Genomic DNA, 25,337 nt, shown 5'->3' with positions numbered 1-25,337 from the left:
TCTACCAAGTTAAGAAGATATCTGAGTTAGAAATCTCCAGGAACCAATCCCTTGGTATTCCTGAAGATCAGATACATCAAACCACGTGGAGCACGTAGCGTCTAACCTTGGAACTTCTAGACAGCTGTCCAGAAGAAATTCAAAGGGCAGACGTTTGAGATCTCCTCGAGCAGTGTACATACTGTTGGGATTAGACATTCATTAATGAGCCTTAATCATTTCTCCCTCTAAGCGTGCTAATTTTTTTTTTGTGCTAAACTCAGATTGTTGTGTCGTTTTGCATGCAGTTCGTTTTAGTATATAAACACTTCTCTCACATTGTGCACACACTTCACTCTCACTCACTTTCTCAAACCAGCTCTCTCAGGCATTTCTGCAAGCAGTTCATCTTCATCCTTTTCTTCATCATCAATGGATTCTCAACAACAATCAGTATTCAACTACTCTCAACAAATGGACTCCAGCAACGCAGCTCAAAGCACAAACACTCCTACTCCAACAGTTACAGGCGTAACCACAACACCAGTTTACAAAGAACCTCATATTCTTGACCGTGAGGCTCACATCAATCTCGCAACTCCTTTTGAAAAACTGGAAGTTTTGTGTGAATCTCTTGTGGATTTCAACAACATGAAGAGGAATGGAGTAGACCTAACTGAAGAACTCCGTCAACAAGGTTGGGAAAACTACTTTCAACGGCTCTATGGCCCTGTTTACCCAAACCTCATCAAGGAATTCTGGAGGTTTGCTGACGCTGACGACCATTTCATCGTCTCCTACGTTCTGGGGGTAAAGATAGTGATTACTGAAAAATCAATGGCCTCTTTGCTGAACATGGAGAAAGCTGGAGGAAGAAGGATTTACAACATTAATCCTAGGGCAAGGTACATTGTTCAGGAAATCAACCCCACCATCTTCAAACTCAACACAGAAGGAAATCCCTCAAAGAACAAAGAACTATATCAGAATCTCCGAGTGTGGCTCAAGATCATTCTGGGAACCATTCATCATCGCCCAGCATCCAACTCATCAAATTACATCAATACAGATCAGAAGTGTATTCTGTACTGTATTCATAAGGGTCTGAAGCTTTGCCTCCCAGCCCTCCTCTTCAAATATCTCAGAGACTCCGTACGGGAAACCGGGAACAATATGGAACCCAGAACCTACATCCCTCTGGGAAGACTTCTCTCTGATGTTATGATTGAAAATGGGCTTGTAGATCATCTGGAGAAAAACAAACTCATGGAAGATTTGGCAATAGACACTGGAAGGCCTCTGAACTCCAGAAATCTGAAGAGCATGGGAATTCTGAAGAAGATTCAAGTCAAACCTACGCTGGACACCTCTTGGGACGCTTTAAAAGATCAGAGGAAGATGCCACATGGTCTCGCAAGGTTCTACAAGAATGAACCCAGAGAGGCAATCCTCCACTATCTCCAACGTCTAAAGGATGAAGGAGTGGACATCTCAGACTTCAGACTAGACGATATGCTAGATTCAGAATCAAACTTCGTTAAGTTCAAAAGAGGTCCATCTGAGAAGTCTTCAAGAGCGAAGAAAGCAAGGCTAGGAGAAACTTCTGAATCAAGACCTACAGCGCCTCTGCAAGAATCTTCTGGTAAGTCTGCCTCTGTTATTCCCTCTGTATAGCCATTGGCTTCTTCTACTCCTCTACCAACCCCCATCTACACCACATCTGAAACCCCTACTTCTACAACCAGAACCTCTCAACCCTTACCCAAATTCAACCTTGCAAATACCTCCTTACCCCTATCCGAAGCTGAACAATTAAACCAAACCACCTCCTCATCCTCAGAACCAGAATCACCTCCCTACTTTGACATTTCCTCTGACACCGAACCCTCTGACCCCGCTTCTCCCACACTAGCCCAACTTCAGTCTCTAAACCGCAATTCCCAACAACCACAACAACCTCCACCTGAACCTGAAGTAACTTCACCATCCACAGAACAACCAACCATCACTCCATCTGAACTTCAACCCTCTGACCTTCATACCTCTGACACTATCCCTCCAAACACTTCCGCTGAACCTGAAGCTGAACCTCAAACACTCAACCTAAGCCCTCCAACCTCCCCACCTCAAACATCTGAACCTGAACATTCCTTGCCTACCCTAGAGGAAGCCATTATGCTGTTCGCAGGGGCTTCAGTACAAAAGGTCAAGTCTCTGACCATAAACTCTGGCATCAGTGATGATCCTGATTCTGTAAGGACACACTGGAACAAAGTCATTGGCTGGATGACTTCTGAGGCCTTCAAGCTGAAGCACATCTCTGAGCAAGTCAGAAACGACTTCATCAAAGATGCTGAAGCAAGACTACAGGAGCGTCTTGCCAGAGAAGCTGAAGAAGAAGCCAGAAGGCAAGAAGAAGAAAGAGCCTAACAAGAAGAATTTCAAAGGGCCAAGGAAGCTGAGGCCAAAGCTCTAGCTGACGCTGCTGCTGCTGAAGCTGAAGCAAAGGCAACTGCAGAAGCTGAAGCCAGAGCTGCTGAAGAACAGAGTGCTCTGACTCAAGGGGAGTCCTCTACTGTCATTCCTATGGTTCTCAAGACGCTTGAAGAACTTCAGAAAGACCAGAAGGAACTCAAAGCCAGAATGGACAAACAGGACACCGTCAACGACAATATCCAGAACCTGCTGACTCAACTGCTTCAGAGAATGCCTCCTCCTCCCAACCCTTAGGCACTTAGGATTTTTTTTTTTGCTTATTGCCTTGCTTATCTTTATTTCTGATGTTTTTTTTTCTTGCCCTTATCTCTGATGTCTGTTATCTGAGTATATACAGTGTTTTGTTGTTTGTTTTGTTTAAGTCTTTTTGATTCTGACAAAAAGGGGGAGAAATCAAATATAGCTCTAATGAAAAATTGCCTAATACCTTAAGCACTCTGCAAACATACTATTCCTTAAAAATAAATTCTTCTAACACTGGACTTAAGAAATTGCAGAAGGTATCAACTTCATTGCTTGGAAGCTCTGGTAAGAACTTCTGAACTCCCTAGCCTATCTCAGGGGGAGCTCACTTCTATCTGATCTGATTTTTTTATTGTTTCATCTGCTAATTGAGCTTGTTTTATCATCATCAAAAAGGGGGAGATTGTAAGAACAAAAATTGTTCTACAACAGAGTCCAAGATTTTGATGATAACAAAGGACGAAACCAAAAATGACACTCTAACAAAAAGTTTCTAAGTGTGCAGGAATCTAAACACAAAGAAAGGAATCTGATTGCGTCATCAGATACAAAATCATATCAAATACAAATGACCAGAAGATCAGAAGCATCTGAAGCAGAAACGTGCTCAAGAAATTCTAACTCTGAGCAAAACAGCAAAAACATCAGAGGCATCTGAACAAGGAGTACGCTCTAGAAGTTCTGACTCTGAACAAAGGTATATCCAATTTTTTCAGAAGCTCTCAGCGTCATCTGAAGACATCATCAGAACCCCAAGAGATCAAAACATCAGAAGCTTCTAATCCACATAGCAAGATCTCAGATCAACAGAGTCACATAGACCTTGATTATGGATTTCCTAAATCAGAAAGAGTAACGTCTACTTCGATTTTAAATGGAAAGGAACTATTATTCGAAAGAAGTTATTCAGGGAGACAAAGTTGTTTTGGCAAGAAACAACAGAAGTTATGGCATTAATTCCTATTCAAGATTAAATATCTGCCATCAATTTCAACGGTCCCTTCATCTCTATATAAAGAACAGCAAACAGCATTGAGAGACACACCAATGCACATAAACTCTCTCTTCTCTCTCTCAATCTTTCACGAAGCTTTTGCTTAGAATGTGAAACATTCTTTTGTTCTTACTGTTGTAATATTTTCTTTATCCTAGAAGCACTCTAGATTTCAAAGTCCTTTTATCTATTATTTTATTTCCTCAAGCGACTCTGCGCAGTCTGTATACTTGAGAGGACTAAGAGATCCATCTCTTAGACGTTGGTTATAATAATCTTTCAAGATTAGTGGATTAAGTCCTTATTGAAGGCAAAATCACCTTGGCCGGGTGGACTGGAGTAGCTTTGTGTTATAAGCGAACCAGTATAAATTCCTTGTGTGGTCTTATTCTGAAAAAGCGCTTATTTTCCAAAACAATTCAAACCCCCCCCCCCCTTCTTGTTTTTCTCACATTCAGTGATGCCTAACCAAATAACCTCCATACCATAACAAAAGTGCATAACAGTAGAAAACAACAAAGTATGTAGCACCTAATCCAATTCCCTTTGCAAGTCCAGTCCGGTAACCAATCTTTTGTGCAACTCTCAGAGTAGATGAATAGACTTGTAGTGCTTTTGTCTCTCCGACATATGCTAACACCACTCTAATTTGAACAACAGTCTGTTCCACAATGTTTCCATCTTGAGAAAGATCTTCTTGGCTTTTACCAGATAACTTAGCCAAAGTGGTAGTATGAATGCCTCCTATTACAGCTATCATAGGAACAACAGCAAGTGTAACCAATGCTAATTGCCAAACAGCACTACAACCAACTGCAAATCCAAAAACAAATGTAGCCATATAGTGAACAAAATTACCTAACTTATAACATCTTGTACCATAACAGCATCGGAGTTGATGGAAAAAACAACATCGGAAGTTCGAACTTCAGTGTCAAAGAACCGAGTATCTTGATCCAAAGCAGCTTCAAGATACTTAATCCTCATCCTTGTTGATTGTATCTCACCCGTCCACATCCAACAAGAAATCTTTGCCCATGAAGATGCCCAAATAGCAGCACCAACAATCAGAAAGTAAAACGCATACTTAACAACTTCTTGGGTTATCTTGTCCAAATCATCAGCATTAGAACCAAATGAGTTAACAAGATCAGCAAAGAACCGAAGAAAAAGTGGCAATGAACAACCATGTACAATTGCTCCAAGAGTTCCAACTGTCATGAGAATATAATCCAACCCATCAACAAATCTGAAAAGCTCATCAAACCCAACAAAAGCAACATTCTTAATCTTCTCATTTCCATCAAAAAAATCACATCTTTTGTTGTCGGGTAAAGAACTTTCCCCTTCCAGTTCCATTTGTTTCTTGGATTCTCCTCTTTCTAACTCCAATGTTGCTGTTGGAGTTATTGTAGGAGAATATGAAAGCAACTCAATGTCTTGCATTTCAGACCATTTCCATTGCTCAGAAGCTTGTGACATTGCAAAATACCTTGCTTGAGCTACGCAGTTTCACATCATTGCTTGGGTTTTTATTGAGCTCATGTTTGTGAAATTGTGATGGGTTCTCTCTCTTATTTTTCATGTTTGTTGTTGTGGTGTTGTTGAATTGATTAGTGAATAATAGTGTTCTTCTGTGTCGTGAGAGTGGAAAGGAAGAGGCACTGTTTAGAGTGTAAGTTAGTGTTGAGTTTGGTTACTTCCTCTGTAAGGTGTAATGACTGCTAGAGGTGTGATGATTGTTCTTGTAGTGGGGTATTCGTTACCATTAGACATATTGACTAAATCCAAGGTAAACCATACAAGTCGAGTCGCCACCGCACTTCTATTTATCCAAAGGAATGGTTAGAAAGCAAACAAAAACCTAAAAGTTTTTTTGAATCAAAAACTAGTAAAAATGTCATAGATCGGGGTAAGGGGTTGGTTATGCAATGGGAAGGTGTTAAGCACCCAAAACATCCTAGGTACTCCTAGGGAGCCCTTTTCACACTTGTTGTAAGGTTGGTATTTTGTGAAAAATTTGTTTGTCCAAACATGATTGAAGAGATGAGAAGAGAATATACAAGTTATTACAATTTTGTGTTTGAATGGATAAACCCATTGCCTACGTACCATCTTAAAAAAGATTAGGATCAAAACCTCGTAGTTCGGGGTAAAAATCTCAAAACAAGATGGTGAATTGATTGGTCCAAAAGCCTTAAGGTCTTTTGTTATCCAAGGGAGAAAACTCAACCTAAAACCACAAATCCACCATGTGAGGATAGCTTCCACATGCTAGTGAGGGGTTAACCCTATAATAAGCATGGAAGACTCATTGTCCATCACTAAGTATATAGGTGAGTATTATATCTACCTCAAGGATAACTCAAACCTAATAGCTAAAGGTTATGAAAAGTTTGGATTAAGAAAAGTGGCCATTGAAACCAAAAAAGTATTTGAATGAGTTATATTTACCAATGAAAAGTATTTACAAAATATGGTCAAAGTTGATTTAAAGATTCAATTCAAAATAAGTTTTATGAAAAGAAAGTTTGAAAATCAAAAGCATAATGCTTAGGTTTCTAAGGTTTGAAAACAAGTGTTAAATGTTTGCACAAAAGTTTTGGATTGGGTTAGAGTGGAGAGAAGAAGAAGAATGGCTAACGTCCTAATCATAAAAGAGATGAAGGATAACAAAACAACACCACAAATGAAGTTCCTCTCTTGATATCATATTGATGATCCAAGTATCTCCCATCCTTTGGAATATGCAAGCAAAGTAAGTGTAAGCTCAAGCAATCAAATTAATCAAGCAAGCTCTTAGAAGATCCCCAATGGCTCTTGTATCTTTCATTTTGAATGAACATGGCAATGGTTCTTCAATTTGGCTCAAATAGGATTCCCTAGCACAAAAGCACACACATCAAAGAGTTCTATGAAGTAAATCAAGAATGGACAAGAGTGAGTTTAGAGATTTGGTCCTTCTAATCCATCTTCAACATTAAGGCCTTTTTACTCCAATTTGCATAGGGAATGTCCTAGAAACTAAGTCCATTTGTCCATTTTTTGCATTTGGTCCACCACAAGCAAAATAAAACACAAGCACAATAATATATACACAATTATGTGCTCAAGTGAGCAAAAGGCAAATTGCATTAACATAAACATGTGCTCAAATGAGCAAAGAAAAAGCAAATGAATAATATGTACAAGAATAGTAAATTACATAAATGTAAAGAGCAAGAATTAAATGTTAATGGTTAATGGTTAGTGTTAGAGTTAGTGTGCCATAAGGCAATTTAACACTATGTTAAGCAATCGTAATTGGACTTATGTAGAAGTCACAACTATCTGAGGCCGGTCAATAATAATGTAGGCAACAACACAAGTTTGAGATTTTGATTAGTGAATCAAACTCCTACAACTTGTCATGCCAAAAAGAAGATGAGAAATGTGAAGGTGAGAAAAACAAGAAAGGGGGGTTTGAATTGTTTTGGAAAATAAGCGCTCTTGAAAAATAAAATCACACAGGATTTTATACTGGTTCGCTTATAACACAAAGCTACTCCAGTCCACCCGGCCAAGGTGATTTCGCCTTCAACAAGGACTTAATCCACTAATCTTGAAAGATTATTACAACCAACGTCTAAGAGAAGAATCTCTTAGTCCTCTCAAGTATACAGACTGCGCAGAGTCACTTGAGGAATTAAAACAATTGAGGTAAAAACAGAATTTGTAATCTAGAGTGCTTCTAGGATAAAGCAAGTATTACGGCAATTTGAGCAGATAAGAATTTTCACGTAATGAGCAAAAGCTCGTGAAAGATTAGAAAGAGAGTTGAGTAATTTTGTGCGTTCAGGTGTATCTCTCAATGAGGTTCGCCGTTCTTTATATAGTGGTGAAAAACGACTATTTGTAGTGATGGAAGAGATTTAGTCTTGATGAGAGTTAAATGCCATTACTTCGTTGTTTCTTGCCAAAACAAGTTTGTCTCCCTGAATAACTTCTTTCCAAATATAGTTCTTTCCATTTGAAGTTGAAGTTGCCGTTATTCTTTCTGGATAAGGAAATCCATTATCAGCGTCTGCGTTACTCTCTTAATCTGAGATCTTGAGATATGGCTTCAGAGCTTCTGATAGTTCTGATCCCTTTAGAATTCTGATGTTGTCTTCAGATGACGTTGAGAGCTTTTGGAATTCTGATATATCGTTGCTCAGAGTCAGAGCTTCTAGAGCGCGCTTCTTCTTCAGATGCTTCTGATATTCTGATATGCTGTTGCTCAGAGTCAGAGCTTCTAGAGCGCATTTCTACTTCAGATGCTTCTGATCTTCTGGTAATTTGTATTTGATTTGATTTTGTATCTGATGACGTGATCAGATTCCATTCTTCTTGTTTAGAGTCCTGCACACTTTAGAACTTTTCGTTAGAGGGCCATTTTTGGTTTCATCCTTTGTTATCATCAAAATCTTGGAATCTGTTGTAGAACTATTTTTGTTCTTACAATCTCCCCCTTTTTGATGATGACAAAACAAACTCAAATGACAGATGAAACATTCAAAAATTAAGAGTTAATCAGATCAGATAGAAGTGAGCTCCCCCTGAGATAGGCTAGGGAGTTCAGAAGTTCTTACCAGAGCTTCCAAGCAATGAAGTTTCTCGATACCTTTCTGCAATTTCTTAAGTCAAGTATTAGATAGATTTATTTTATAGAATAATATGTTTGCAGAGTGCTTAAGGCATTAGGCAATTTTTCATCAGAGCTATTTGATTTCTCCCTCTTTTTGTCAAAATCAAAAAGACATAGAAAATAAAGCAGGAAGAAAAATATATATATAGATCCAGATAAGAGAAAAGAAACATCAAAGACAAAGACAAGTAAAAACAACAAGCAAAAAATCCTAAGTGCCTAAGGGTTGGGAGGAAGAGGCATTCTCTGAAGCAGTTGAGTCAGCAGGTTCTGAATGTTGGCGTTGACTGTGTCATGTTGATCCAATCTGGCTCGGACTTCCTTCTGCTATTTCTGAAGCTCCTCAAGGGTCTTGAGAACCAGAGGGGCAAAGGTAGAGGACTCCCCCTGAGTCAGAGCATTCTGTTCTTCAGCGGCTTTAGCTTCAGCTTCAGCAGCAGCCTTTGCTTCAGCTTCAGCTTCAGCAGCAGCAGCAGCGGCATCAGCTAGAGCTTTGGCTTCAGCTTCCCGTACCCTTTGAAGTTCTTCTTGTCTTGCTCTTTCTTCTTCTATACTTCTGGCTTCTTCTTCAGCTTCTCTGGCCAAGCGCTCATGTAGTCTTGCCTCAGCGTCTCTGATGAAGTCGTTTCTGACTTGCTTAGAGATGTGCTTCAGTTTCAAGGCCTCAGATGTCATCCAGCTAATGACTCTGTTCCAGTGTGTCCTAACAGAGTCAGGATCATCACTGATACCAGAGTTGATGGTCAGAGACTTGACCTTTTCAACTGATGCTCCTGCAAACAGCATAATTGTTTCCTCTAGGGTTGGCAGGGAATGTTCTGGTTCAGATGGTTGAGGTGGAGAGTTTGGAGGGCTTAGGTTGAGAGTTGGAGGTTCAGCGGAAGTGTTTGGAGGGGTAATGTCAGAGGTATTGAGGTCAGAGGGTTGAACTTCAGATGGAGTGACGGTTGGTTGTTCTGTGGGTGGTGAAGTTACTTCAGGTTCAGGTGGAGATTGTTGTGGTTGTTGTGAATTACGGTTCAGAGTTTGGAGTTGGGCTAGAGTGGGAGAAGCGGGGTCAGAGGGTTCTGTGTCAGAAGAAATGACAAAATAGGGAGGTGATTCTGGGGCTGAGGATGAGGAAGTGGTTTGATTCATTTCTTCAGCTTCAGATAGTGGTAAGGAGGTATTGGCAAGGTTGAATTTTGGTAGTGGTTGAGAGGTTCTGGTTGTTGAAGGAGGGGTTTCAGATGTGGTGTAGATGGGTGTTGGTAGAGGAGTAGAAGAAGCAAGTGGCTGTACAGAGGGAGCAGTAGAGACAGACTTACCAGAAGACTCTTGCAGAGGTGCTGGAGGTCTTGATTCAGAGGATTCCCTTAGCTTTGCTTTCTTCGCCTTCGATGCCTTCTCAGATGGACCTCTTTTAAACCTCACGAAGTCTGGAGCTGAATCTGGCAGTTCGCTCAGTCTGAAATCTGATATGTCCACTCCTTCATCCTTCAGACGTTGGAGATAGTGGAGAATTGCTTCTTTGGGTTCATCCTTGTAGAACTTACATAAACCATTTGGCATATCCCTCTGATCTTTTAAGGCTTCCCAAGAAGTGTCCAGAGTAGGTTTAACGTGAATCTTCTCCAGAATCCCCATGCTCTTCAGATTCCTGGAGTTCAGAGGCCTTCCAGTTTCTATTGCCAAGTCTTCCATGAGTTTGTGTTTTATCAGATGGTCCACGAGACCATTTTCTATCAGCACATCTGAGAGGAGTCTTCCCAGAGGAATGTAAGTTCTGGGTTTCATGTTATTCCTGGTTTCCCGTACAGAATCTCTGAGGTATTTGAAGAGGAGCGCTGGGAGGCAAAGCTTCAGACCTTTATGAATACAATACAGAATACATTTCTGATCTGTATTGATGTAATCTGATGAGTTTGATGCTGGGCGATGATGAATAGTTCCCAGAATGATTTTGAGCCACACCCGGAGATTCTGATGTAGTTCCTTGTTCTTTAAGGGGTTGCCTTCTGTGTTGAGTTTGAAGATTGTGGGGTTGATTTCATGAGCAATGTATTTCGCCCTGGGATTGGTGTTGTAAATTCTTCTTCCTCCAGCTTTCTCCATGTTCAGCAAGGCAGCGATTGACTTTTCAGTAATCACAATTTTTACACCCAAAACGTAGGAGACGATGAAATGATCGTCAGCATCAGCAAACCTCCAGAATTCCTTAATAAGATTTGGGTAAACTGGACCGTAGAGGCGTTGAAAGTAGTTTCCCCAACCTTGTTGATGAAGTTCTTCAGTGAGGTCTACGCCATTTCTCTTCATGTTGTTAAAATCCACCAGGGATTCACACAGCACGTCCAGTTTCTCGAAAGGAGTTGCAAGATTTATATGAGGCTCACGGTCAAGAATGTGAGGCTCCTTGTAAACTGGTGTTGTAGTTACACTTGTAACGGTTGGAGTAGATGTGCTTTGAGCTGCGTTGCTGGAGTTCATTTGTTGAGAATAGTTGAATACAGATTGTTGTTGAGAATCCATTGTTGATGAAGAACTGAGATGAAGATGAACTGTTTGCAGAAATGCCTGAGAGAACTAGGTTTGAACAAGTGAGTGAGAGTGAAGTGTGTGAGAAGTGTGAGAGGAGTGTTTAAATACCCAAAAGAAACGCATACAAAACGACACGCAAATCAGAGTTAGCACAAAAACCAAGTTAGCACGTTTAGAGGGAGAAATGATTATGGCTCATTAATGATGTCTAATCCCAACAGTTCGCACACTGCTCGAGGAGATCTCAAACGTCTCTCCCTTGATTTACTTCTGGATAGCTGTCTAGAAGTTCCAAGGTTAGACGCAATTCACTCCACGTGTTTGCTTTATCTGATCTTCAGGAATACCAAACGAATGGTTTCTGAAGATTTCTAACTCAGATATCTTCTTAACTTGGTAGAAGTATCAGAGTCAGAGGCAGAATCTTATTTGTTTATGTCAGAGTCTCATTTTACAGCTTTAGAGGCACAATTTATTCAGGGCAGTTTTGAATGTTCAGATTTTCTAAGATAAATAGAAATCTATCTTCAGCTAAAGGCTTAGTAAAGATATCTGCCCATTGATGATCTGTATCAATGAACTTCAATGTTACTATCCCTTTCTGAACAAATGGCAGCAGTATTTCAATGTGCTTAGCTCTGGAGTGTAGAATGGGATTCTTACTTAAACAAATGGCAGCAGTATTATCACAAAAGATAGGAATGTTACTCTCGAAGATTTGCAGATCTTCTAACTGATTCTTCATCCAGAGCATCTGAGTTGTGCACAATGATGCTGAGATGTATTCAGCTTCTGCTGTGAATAGAGCGATAGTTGACTGTCTTTTGCTAGCCCGGGATATCAGATTGTTTCCTAAGAGCTGACAATTTCCAGATGTGCTTTTTCGTTCCAATTTATCTCCTGCGTAATCTGCATCACAGTAACCCGAAAGTCTATACTCTGATGTTTTTTCATTCATCAGGCCCAGGTTAGGAGTTCCTTTCAGATATTTGAAAATTCTCTTAACTGCTGTTAAGTGAGTTTCTCTAGGATCTGATTGGAATCTGGCACAGAGACAGACACTAAAGAGAATATCAGGTCGAGTAGCAGTCAGATAGAGAAGGGAGCCGAGCATACCACGATAGAGCTTCTGACAAACCTTTTTACTGACTTCTTCCTTTTCAAGAATGCATGTTGGACTCAACTTTCCCTCTGATAAAATTGTGTTCCAGAAGAGTGTGGACTCAACTTTCCCTCTGATAAAATTGTGTTCCAGAAGAAAGTTACTTAAACATTCATACCAAGCCCTAGAAGCTTGTTTAAGTCCATATAAAGATTTTTTAAGTTTAAAAACATGTTCTGGAAAATTTGGATTTTCAAAACCTGGAGGTTGGTTGACATACACTTCTTCTGATATGTAACCATTAAGGAATGCGCTCTTGACATCCATTTGATATAATTTAATAGAATGGTTTATAGCGAAAGATACAAGAAGACGAATAGATTCTAACCTTACGACTGGAGCAAAAGTTTCATTGTAGTCAATACCTTCTTGTTGACTGTAACCTTGAGCTACCAGTCGAGCTTTGTTTCTGACGACTTCTCCTTTCTCGTTCAGCTTGTTTCTGAATACCCATTTGGTTCCGATAACGTGAGTGCCTCTGGGCTTGGGAACAAGATCCCAGACATCATTCTTTGTGAATTGATCTAACTCTTCTTGCATGGCTGAAACCCAGTCGTTATCTTGAAGTGCTTCATCACAGGACGTAGGCTGGATCAGAGACACTAGTCCTAGAGGAGTCTCTTCAGAGGTCTTGAAGGTAGATCTGGTTCTGACAGGTTCGTCTTTGTTGCCCAGAATCAATTCTTCAGATATGTTGAGGCGACTTTTAGCTTTCTTTGGGATTAATGGAGGATTAATTTCCTCAGAATTCTGAGTGGTAGTTGCTTCTGGAGCTTTGTCAGATCCTGCAAGAGTGATTTCTAAATCTGCAAAATTTTCAACTAGCTTTGACTTTTCAGGGTCAAGCTTATCGTCAAATCTGACATGAATTGATTCTTCCACAATTTTGGTTTCTGTATTGTATACTCTGTAGCCTTTAGAGCGTTCTGAGTATCCTAACATAATACCTTTCTGTGCTTTGGAATCAAACTTGTTCAGATGTTCTTTAGTGTTTAAAATAAAGCAAGAACATCCAAATGGATGAAAATATGAAATGTTTGGTTTTCTTCCTTTACGCAGTTCATAGGGAGTCTGTTCCAGAATAGGTCTTATGGAGATTCTATTCTGAATGTAACACGCTGTATTTACAACTTCGGCCCAAAAGTGCTTAGCCACATTTGTTTCGTTGATCATAGTTCTGGCCATCTCTTGGAGTGTCCTATTCTTCCTCTCTACAACTCCATTTTGTTGTGGAGTTCTAGGGCAGGAGAAATCATGGGATATTCCATTAGAGTCAAATAATTCCTCAAAGGATTTATTTTCGAATTCCCCACCATGATCACTTCTGACTCTGACAATTTTAGAGTCAAATTCTTTTTGCACTTTGGAGCAGAAACTAGTGAATACAGAGTGAGACTCACTCTTGTGTTTAAGGAATTTCACCCATGTCCAGCGACTGAAATCATCAACAATGACTAGTCCGTACTTCTTTCCATTGACTGATGCTGTTTTCACAGGACCAAATAGATCAATGTGAAGAAGTTCTAGAGGCTTAGAGGTAGTAACAATAGTTTTCTTTTTGAAACATGTTTTTGAAAATTTTCCTTTCTGACATGCTTCACATAGAGCATCTGAAGAGAACTTCAGTTTAGGTAGGCCTCTGACTAACTCGAGTTTATTTAGCTGAGATAGTTTCCTCATGCTAATGTGGCCCAAGCGTCTATGCCATACCCATTGCTCTTCGTGAACAGACATCAGACATTTCACATTTTGGTCTTTTAAATCAGAAAGATTAATTTTATAAATATTGTTTTTCCTCTTGCCTGTGAATAAGACAGAACCATTGTTTTGATTTATGGCTTTACATGTTTTTTGATTAAAGATCACATCATAACCGTTATCACTTAATTGACTTATGGATAACAAATTATGCATTAATCCTTCTACGTAAAGGACATCAGATATAGAGGGAAGAGTACCATTACCAATAGTTCCGGAGCCTCTGATCCTTCCTTTCTGATCTCCTCTGAAGCCTACGAATCCAGTGTCTTTAAGTTCCAGGCTTTGGAACATAGACTTTCTTCCCGTCATGTGTCGCGAGCATCCAGAGTCCAGGTACCATGACTGGTGTTTGAACTTTGCTGCATAAGATATCTGCAACATAAACAATCTTATCTTTTGGTACCCAGAGTCTCTTGGGTCCTTTCTAATTAGTTTTCCCAAAGTTTCTTACCACTTTGGGTTTTCTAGCACTTTCAAATTTTTGCTCTTGTGTGTGTGTATAGTGATATGAAAATGGAGATTTAAGTTGGTCACTAGTAGAAGTTTTATCTTCCTTAGGATCATACCCAATTCCTTTTCTATTGTTCTGACTGACTCCATAAATCATGGATGCCATTACACTCCTTCCTATCCCATTTTTCAGAAACTTTTGAAAAGCTTTTTCGTATTTATAAATTATCGTATTTGAAGTTTGTGGAGCTTGAGATGACGCTTCTTCTAGTTTTAAGAAATTTTTCTTTGCTGCATCTTTTAGTGATGTTAAAACTTTGTTTTCATCTTTGAGTTCTAGAATTGTCATCTCAAGTTTGCCACATTCTTCAAATTTTTCTTCAAGACAACCTTTTATTGCTTTAAATTTTTGTTTTAGTTTCTGATATGAGTTAAGAGTTTCAGACAAGCATGATTCTAAATCAGATCAAGAGAGTTCAGTGAATACCTCTTCTGATTCAGATTCTTCATCTGAAATGTTCCTGGATGTGGTGGCCATGAACGCCACATTGGCCTGTTCATCAGCGCCAGATTCTGATGAGTCAGATTCACTATCATCCCAGGTAGCCATTAATCCCTTCTTGGTTCTGAGGGAATTTTTCTTGAAGCTTTCTTTTCTGGAGCTGTCTTTCTTTAGCTTGGGGCATTCATTCCTGTAGTGACCTGTTTCTTTACATTCATAACAAGTAACATCTTTGTTAGTTTTACCTTTTGAGGTTGATTCTGATCGATCCCCTCTGGGTCTTGGTCTCCTGAAGTTGTTGTTCCTCTTTTTCCAGAGTTGTTTAACTCTTCTGGTCAGGAGGGACAATTCTTCTTCATCATCAGAATCTTCCTGTTCAGAGTCCTCCGCATCTTCTGTTTTGGCCTGGAATGCTTTGTTTCTGTCAGATTTGCGTCTTTCAGATCTGGACTTTAATGCTACAGACTTGTTCTTCTTCTGAGGCTCATCTTCCTCTAGTTCTATCTCATGGCTTCTAAGGGAACTGACAAGCTCTTCAAGACTGATGTTGTTCAGATCCTTTGACAGCTTCAGAGCGGTGACCATGGGTCTCCACTTCTTTGGTAAGCTTCTGACTATCTTTTTGACGTGGTCTGCAGTTGTGTATCCTTTGTCTAGAACTTTGAGACCTGCAATAAGAGTTTAGAATCTAGAGAACATTACCTCTATGGCTTCGTCATCCTCCATTTTGAAGGCTTCATACTTCTGGATTAGAGCCAGAGCCTTTGTTTCTTTGACCTGAGAGTTTCCTTCATGAGTCATCTTTAGAGAATCAAGTATATCTTTAGCTGTTTCCCTGTTGGTGATTTTTTCATACTCATTATAGGATATGGCATTAAGAAGTATCGTTCTGGCTTTGTGATGATTTTTGAATACGCGCTTCTGATCCTCTGTCATCTTACTTCTGGGAACTTCAACTTCAGCATTAGTTACAGGAGATGTGTATCCATCTGTGACAATGTCCCAGAGATCAGCGTCATAGCCTAGAAAGAAACTTTCAATTCTATCTTTCTAGTAATCGAATTTCTCTCCATCAAAGACAGGAGGCTTAGCATTGTAACTGTCTCTTTCGTTTGTCTGGGCCATAGTTTTTCTCGTTCTGGATCTCTCTACACGGTTAAGTGTTTGATTGGAAAAACAATAACAGAGCCGAAGCTCTGATACCAATTGAAGGTGAGAAAAACAAGAAAGGGGGGTTTGAATTGTTTTGTAAAATAAGCGCTTTTGCAAAATAAAATCACACAGGATTTTATACTGGTTCGCTTATAACACAAAGCTACTCCAGTCCACCCGGCCAAGGTGATTTCGCCTTCAACAAGGACTTAATCCACTAATCTTGAAAGATTATTACAACCAACGTCTAAGAGAAGAATCTCTTAGTCCTCTCAAGTATACAGACTGCGCAGAGTCACTTGAGGAATTAAAATAATTAAGGTAAAAACAGAATTTGTAATCTAGAGTGCTTCTAGGATAAAGCAAGTATTACAGCAATTTGAGCAGATAAGAATTTTCACGTAATGAGCAAAAGCTCCTGAAAGATTAGAAAGAGAGTTGAGTAATTTTGTGCGTTCAGGTGTATCTCTCAATGAGGTTCGTCGTTCTTTATATAGTGGTGAAAAACGACCGTTTGTAGTGATGGCAGAGATTTAGTCTTGATGAGAGTTAAATGACATTACTTCGTTGTTTCTTGCCAAAACAAGTTTGTCTCCCTGAATAACTTCTTTCCAAATATAGTTCTTTCCATTTGAAGTTGAAGTTGTCGTTATTCTTTCTGGATAAGGAAATCCATTATCAGCGTCTGCGTTACTCTCTTAATCTGAGATCTTGAGATATGGCTTCAGAGCTTTTGATAGTTCTGATCCCTTTAGAATTCTGATGTTGTCTTCAGATGACGCTGAGAGCTTCTGGAATTCTGATATACCGTTGCTCAGAGTCAGAGCTTCTAGAGCGCGCTTCTTCTTCAGATGCTTCTGTTATTCTGATATGTTGTTGCTCAGAGTCAGAGCTTCTAGAGCGCGTTTCTACTTCAGATGCTTCTGATCTTCTGGTAATTTGTATCTGATTTGATTCTGTATCTGATGACGTGATCAGATTCCTTTCTTCTTGTTTAGAGTCCTGCACACTTTAGAACTTTTCGTTAGAGTGTCATTTTCGGTTTCATCCTTTGTTATAATCAAAATCTTGGAATCTGTTGTAGAACTATTTTTGTTCTTACAAAATGATCTTGTATTGATTTAGGTTATTTGCTTGATTACGAAGCAACCTATCCTTAATGCAAAGCCATTCACTTGATCCATGATCAAGATGAATTAGATTTGAATCAAGGAAGGTTAAACGTCCATGTATCAAGGCTAACCACCAATCTTTAACTCATTGATCAAAAAAGAAAAAAAAGAAGAAGAAGAAGATGAATATCAAAGCACATTAATGGAAATGGAATAAGATAATCAACAAGCATTGATCAAAGATAGAGAAGATCAAGGTCAAACAATAGAAAACAGAAGCAAAATGAAGATTAGAAGTCAAGAAACAAATAAAATATTTTTTGTATTTTTCAGTATTAAAATAAAACTTGAATTAAAATAATAAATAAAGGTCAAACTTCAAACTCACTTCAAATCAACTTTGAAAAGTCCAAGTGAATTATCCCAAGTTCAACAAGGTCAAACAAAGTTTGACAAAAAATTCAGCATTTTTAGAAGTCAGAAACTATTTTAAATCAATTGGTTGGAAAAATATTTTTGTATTTTTTGGATATCAAAACTATATTAAATAATAAAATAAAAAATATTAAAAATCATTTTTAGAAACTAGAAATTTAAAGGAGAAAAATGTAATTGGTCTCATATTTTTTGGACCAATAATGAAGGAGCTATGAATTTTTAAAAAGAAATGGAATTAAAAGAAATAAAAGAAATAGAAATCAGAAATTAGAAAATGTGAAAATGCGTGGACCGTCTGATGAGACCTCATTAATTGAAGTGGATCAGCACGCGGTCAGGAAGCGCGCGTTCACCATATGCACAAGTCAACTGAATAACACATGGCTATTAAATAAATCATAACGTTGGATGGACGATATCTAATCTGGAAAATGAGATAGATGGTTCAGATCTAATCTGGAGAAGGGACGGTGACCAGCACCACCGTCTTCTCCGGCCAACTTCCGGCCAAGCCCAAAATTGCAGAGAAACAAATGTTAACCAAATGCTACGATCCAGGCACCAATCTAAAGCTGGGGTGATGTACATCACCCCTGTACCAACCAAATCCACTCTAGGTTTCTACATTGAGAGAAATCAGAGATGGAATTCTAATGGTGTTCAACTGAACTTGCTAGATTTCAAAAATTCGAAGCTCAAGAATGTTGCCTCTATGCAGAGGACTTCATATCACACAACAACAACAACAAGAAATAAGCACAATAGAAGTTGTTTCAAAGAAAATAAAATGTGAGGTGAACCTCTGATTTGCAGAGCTTGGAGTCACAATTTCTTGGTGTTAATGCTTGCAGTACACTCTATGAATCAAGGTGATGAGGTTTAGGAACTTTTAGATCTAAGAAAACAATCGATGTAACTGAATTCTAGATCTGAAAATTGAGAGAAAAATGAGAGAGTTCCTTTGGAGTGAGGGTGAGGATTCAATTGCACGGCATTTAGGGCGCCTTCAGGTTAGTGAAATGAAGAGCAATGGCATTGTATTTATAGGCAAGTCAATGATGAAATGCATGATCACAACTTTGCATGAATGGAAAAGGCCTCCATGCATGGGCCTATACAGGCGCATGGAGGGCCCAATTTCACTTGGATTTGGCAGCTGATGCTAAGCATGTACAAATTGGACGTGCAAATTGTGTATTAATGGATCATTCATGTAAATTTAATTGATTTTCAAAAATGGACCATTATGTTCAAGTCTTCGAAAATGCCATGTCCAAACTTGAAATAATATCTCATGAGTAATGGTTGGAAAGCTTTTTGCATGAGGATTGATTTTTATGTTGATCGCAACTTCGTTTGAGCCTTGGAAATTGATGAAAAGTGGTCATGAACTGTAGGGTGCAAAACATGTACATGTGAGATTTTCAAAAATGGCCAAAGTTCAAGCCTTACTGTTTCAATGATGCAAGCTCCAAATAACAAAATCTTCAACATTAAAGTTGTAGATCTTTTCAAGTAAATAAATTTGGAATTAAATTTTGAATCATTTGGATTTTTGATGAAGAAGTTATGGGCACTTGAAGTTGGACTTTTTCACATTTCAATGCATTTGGTCCAAAGTGACCTATAATGTTTTGCATTATCACATGTATTTATTTTAGGATTTTGAAATTTTTCTCAACATAACATTTGAATTAGACATCTTAAGATTTCCAATTCATTTTATCCCACCTCAAAATCATGAAAAATGAAGGAGTTATGTCCTTGGGAAGTTGACCTAAAATTAGGGTTTCAGTCAAAATGACCTATAATGTATTGGAATGGATGATGACCTTACAAGCTTCAAATCAATTTTTGATGAACATGAAAGTTGTTCATATGGTTCTTAAGAACAGTTTTTCTCTTGGGGTCATCTCTATTTGACAAACACATCAAAAGTTAGGTCTCAATGTAATTCAAAATAGTCACATGAATTGACTGATCAACTTCTCAAGTCCAAACCTCATGTCTTGATGAATTGATGATTGAGGACACTCAAATAAGTTTAAATATGCCTGAAATGATGAATGAAAGAACATCCCTTGATTGCATTTGATCATGGATGAGAGCTTTGGGAACCATTGCCATGCTTGTTTTCATCTTCTCTTGGCCATATCAATGCACATAGGACCTTCTAGAAGCTTTGGATCTTGTGACTGCTCAAACTACAAACAAGAGATGTTCGTGACATATTTTTGTGCTTTTGGTTAGTAAATAAAAATGAGAAAAGCAATAATATTCAATTCAAACATGCTTAGTGATCTCAAACCAACTCTCAAGGGATCCCCCCCCCCCCCCCCACAAAGGTAAGGAGCCAAGATGCTTATGATCCTTGAGGCAATGCAAATGCAATGTTATGATGCCATGAGGGATCTTAGGGTCAAAATTGGGGTCTTACAGTTCTGATCCAAAGTAATACCAATATTCTAACAAAGAAAGAACAGGTTTTCTCAACCTATTCTGACAACCAGCCTGATGTCTTGATCCAAGTCTTTGAAGGAGAGAGAACAAGGACTAGGGATAACAATTTGTTGGGCAAGTTTGAACTTTCTGGTATTCCTCCTATTCTTTCTAAAGGTGGTTTGTAGTGCTTCAACTCTGCTACTGGCGGCGGAGATGAGAATGGACGGTCAAACTAAAGGATTATTCTCCATATGATGCATATACTTCCATGGGCCTTCAATTCTTCCATAGCTCCCCACAGAATCGGTATTCCGCCATGCGTCAATGTTAGAATGTTAATGGTTTCTTGGTTGTCTTACCCATGTAGCACCAAAATTTCGCATGGCAGCGACACCATTCATACCAGAACCTTCCTCACGAACCTGCATAATACCTGCAGACTTTACATGTTCCAACGCAACGGATGAATCATTATCAGAATCAGGCTCCCACATAGTAAGAACTTGGCCCGTCTCTTCATGCACAACTTTCTCGTGATGGTGCTTCAATGAGCTTTCATTTTCATAGGTTTTGAAAGTAGAACCGTATGATAATGATACTTAAACTTCTTTTATTGTCTTTTTTCACGCCTTTCAACCTTTCCAACCATGTGAACATCCTGATAAAGATTTTTGTGGAGGATTTTTCGATAGCAAAACAAAGTCATTTTCTGAAAAGCTCTTGCATGTAGCAGAAACACCATTATCATGGAAAAAATGAACAATATGAAAATCGTCAATTCTCTCTATTGACATCACAGAAAGGCTTCCATAAAACAAAACCTCCCACGAAGACATCTCAAGAAAAGGATTTTGATGTTGTGCTTTAAACTCCTCCAAAACCAATGGTCAAAATACTTCCACATATTGTTCAGCCATTGAAAACATACAGGAACTTCCTTTAATTTGTTAACAGCTCGGCTTTCATCTTTTCTTGCAGATGAAAAACCAACTATTATTAAAATTATCTACCTCAAGAATAGGTTTATACCAATCATTCAAACTTGGTGGCTTGAATCTTCTCGTTGGGTCCCCTGCTTTATGAAGACAACCGGATCTGTTTTCAAGAGTAGTTTTTTTAGTTGAATAGCTTGTCTCTTCAAAATTGAAGTGGGCCCAGATTGTTGAAACGGTGAAGGCGTTGGAGCTGAAGCAAAACGAGAACCCTGGAATTTTGAAATGGCAACTAGAGATTCGGGCTGAACTTTAGGCCCAACATCGTCGTCTCTTCTTGCTTGTGACTTCTGACGCTTTATTCTTTCAACATTCGTTGATGCAAATCGTGCTCTTTGTAAATTATGTATGTTTTTTTGGAGAATCTTATGATTTGCAATGAATGAAAGTTGGTGTTTCTCGTAGCAAGTCCAAAAATCTTTCTTTGTATCTTAGAGACTTCATGTATTCATGTGGTGATATTTTAAGGTTATGAATTAATCACTTGCCATGAAAATGAAAGTTGTGGGTGGATGGATGTGATAAAAATGAATGAAGTAATTGAAATATGAATGAGTATGTGGAAATTCTTCAATATGAATGGAATTTTTTTCAATGTGAATAAAGAAAATATGAATGCAAATTTGGAATGTGAAAAACGTAAAAATATGAAATAGTAAATATGAACATGAATGAAGTATATGAATGTGAATAAAGAAAGAATGCAAACAAGTGATTGATGGGGAAAAAATTTCAAGGCCAAAATCGGGGTATGATAGTTTCCCCTATTTAAACATCCTCTAGTAGAGGAAAATGAAACAGCACTTTTTCATTGGATCGTAGTGGGAGATGGTTAAATATCATGGAGACCCAGATTTTGAACCTGAAAAATTAAAATGATATGATATGATATGCATGGATGCAAGATTCTTTATTTTTGAATTAATTTGTTAGGGACATAGTGAATCCTTAACAGGAGATGCTACTGGACATACCCATTTGTGGGGAATATTGATGGTCCACAGGGAGACGGACAAATGGTAAAAACCAACTTGCTGGGGATAACAATCTTGCTGAAGAATCAGACACACAACAAGGAGTACTCAAAGTAAAAGTTGACAAACGACACTTAGAATACAAGAGACTTTGACAGTAAGTTCACACATGACTTACTAACAACTCGAATATTTTAAGAAAACTCCACAACAGGTTCATACATGACTTGACGACACTGGAATAATCAAAGAGAAAGATTCTTCAAAACAGGTTCAGACATGACCTGGTAATACTGGAATGAAAGGTTCAGCGACAAGCTCATACATGACCTGACAATACTGGGGAACATCAAGAACAGTTCTGACAGCAAGTTCAAACATGACTTGACAACATCAGAAAAATCAAAGAGAGTATATCAACAAGTTCACACGTGACCTGATGACAACTTGAACATTCTTGACAAATCTGGAGATTTCTTACAAGAAAATCATCCAATCAAACATTCTGGAAATTACTGTCAATGAAAGAGTCAAAATGACCATTTTCCAGGAAGTTCTAGTTACACTTGGACTTCAAGGGCGCTGGTGATGACCAGACATAAAGATACCATTTACAAATGGATTTGATAGATTCTAGTGACAACCAGACTTTAAAAGGATACCAGTTACAACTGGACTTGGCAGGTGCTGGTGACAGCCAGACTTCAAAATGCTACCAGTTACAACTGGATTTAGCAGATGCTGGTGACAACCAGACTTTAAAAAAAATACCATTTACAACTGGATTTCACAAATGCTGGTGACAACCAGACTTTAAAAGGATACCAATTACAACTGGATTTCAAAAATGCTGGTGACAACCAGACTTTAAAATGATACCAGTTACAACTGGATTTGACAAATGTGCACCAGTTACAACTGGACTTAACAGACAATTCCAATCACAATTGGACTTGTAAACAAGAATGGTGATAACCAGACTTATCATACCATTTACAAATGGATTTTAGACAGTGTCAGTTACAACTCTGATTGGGGATACCAATTACAATTGGATTTAAGATAAGATGCTGGTGACAACCAGGCTTTAAAGAGATACCAGTTACAACTGGATTTTAACATTTGAGCACCAGTTTCAACTAGACTTAACAGGTCATGCCAATAACAATTGGACTTGACAGAAAATGATGGTGACAACCAGATTTAAAGAGATACCAGTTACAACTGGATTTGAATAGACGATGCCAATAACAATTGGACTTGACAGAAAGATGCTGGTTACAACCAGACTTCAAAGGATACCAGTTACAACTGGATTTGGTCAAAGACACTGGTGATAACCAGACTTAAAAGACGATGCCAGTAACAATTGGTCTTAGAGGTCAAGGGATACAATCAACAATGAGACCTGAGATTATGCAAATGAGCGTGAAGCACTTCGGGCTATGCATGATTTGGATTTTGCTTACATGCATGATGCATGAATGATCATGATATGCAAATGCTGACAATATACAGACTAGAGATTAAAGAAGGCTTTATGGAGGTACTGAATCCTCAACACCAATAACTCAACCAAAGGAGTGAGTGAATGCCCCAAAGGAGGATCCACCAAGCTGAACAGTTACAACTGGCCCAGTAATCCTCTCAACGAATGATAACTTTAAGCTCTTTGGAGATATATGTTGATCATCCAAGGGAAGTCTTGCAACTTAAGACTTACGGGGAAAGACGAAAGATTTCCTTTTAATATTTCCACATGTCAAAGCAAATTTGTGTTTCTTAATATGTTGAAAAATTCTTTTTTGAGTTCAAAATTTCATTATTACCAAATAAATGACATTTTGCATAACAAAGAAAATCAGAGAAAAACAGCAAATGATAGAATTTGATAGGAAAACTTGTATTTATTCAAGAATGGTAACACATAAATGGTGTAGCTCCATGGAATGTTACAAATTTGAAAATGGCAATAGGGAAAGGTTTACATCGAATGGCAATGACTAACTATCCCTAATAATAATGACTCCAGAAAACCTCGCTTCTAAATGGAGTAACTGGATTGATCTTCCATTTTCAGCTGTTCTATGTTGATCAGTGACAAACTGATGCAGTTTATGCCTCTTGTCCCTAATTTTTGCCTGGATCTCCCTTTCGGGTTTTCAATCCACCGGGACGCTCTTTTTTTCCTAAGTCGCCCTTTCAGGTTTTCAACTTAGCAAGCTACCATTTTTTATTATCCCTAACTTTTTCCTGGACCGTCCTTTTGGGTTTTCAGTCCACCGGGATTTGTTACGCATAGTATCTTTTGACTGCATCAGAGTTCACAGGGTGAATGATCTCTTCACCATCCATAGTTGTGAGAAATAGAGAACCTCCAGAGTATGCTCTCTTTACAACGTATGGGCCTTCATAGTTGGGAGTCCACTTCCCACGTGAATCCTTGTGTACTGGCAAGATCTTCTTGAGCACGAGATCTCCTTCCTTGAACTCTCGAGGACGAACCTTTTTGTCAAACGCTTTCTTGATTCGTTGCTGGTACAATTGTCCATGGCACAAGCGGTCATACGCTTCTCATCAATGAGGAATCCAACAGGCATAGTTGGACCGGATTGAGTAGCATCAACAGGCATGGTCAAGGTAGCAACCTCGAAAATGACAGTCCTTTGGGGAGGAGTTGCGGGAGTTGGTGAAGACTGATTCTGTGCAGCAAGAACAGACTCCATCATGGCAGTTAGCCGAGCAATCTCATCCTTCAGTTCTATGTTCTCTTGTTCCAAATGCTCCATAATTCTGGGTTGATTACCACGAGTGTTGTATCGGTGAGTCAGCTTGGCTGAAGCATAGAAGAATAACTAATAAGACATCTGGCAGAAGAAAACCTATTATGTAGATGATGCATGACATGTAATGTTTTTGTTTATTTTTAATGTCAAGGAACATATTGTTTTATTTGCAAATATATAATAATAATAATAACAATTTGATTGACCATAAAAAAACTTTTATTAATAAAATTTGGAAGGATTACACTGAGTACAATCTTAGAAACCAAAGTACAAATACAAGAGAAAAGGAAACTAATCATCCTAAGGATCCCCTAACAACGGTGTCATATGATCTGACTATAGACGCGTGCTTCCTTCGGATGCACTGAATCTCGGTCTCAAAAGATGTCTTCATCTGAGCCTTCTTAAGGACAAGCTGGTCAACAATCTTCTTCCAAGCACCGGAAGGTTGCGGCATACTAGAGGAAGATGGACCCTCTGGCTCTCTCTGTCTCTTCACTGCTCGGTCTTCAAGAAGTTCAATAAGTGTGTCTTTGTCCTTTGACTCAAGCTGCAACTCTTCATGCTTTTGGCTTAAAGCATGGAACCGCTCTTCTCACATATCTCTTTCTTGCTTCATCTTGGCGAGTGCATCTTCCAACTCCTCTACATCTTGGTTAGGGAGA

The 25,337-nt window shown here is 38.7% G+C and overlaps 1 pseudogene; it reads right to left on the bottom strand.

The window, feature by feature from the left end:
- Positions 1 to 4,576, bottom strand: part of LOC127131837 (ABC transporter B family member 1-like) — a 56,873-nt pseudogene extending 52,297 nt beyond the window's left edge.
- Positions 4,577 to 25,337: the final 20,761 nt, after the last annotated feature.

This window comes from Lathyrus oleraceus, chromosome 3, assembly GCF_024323335.1.
Source record: "Lathyrus oleraceus cultivar Zhongwan6 chromosome 3, CAAS_Psat_ZW6_1.0, whole genome shotgun sequence".
NCBI lineage: Eukaryota > Viridiplantae > Streptophyta > Magnoliopsida > Fabales > Fabaceae > Lathyrus > Lathyrus oleraceus.
Note: the sequence above shows the minus strand (reverse complement) of the source record. Positions and strands in the feature narration are given on the sequence as shown.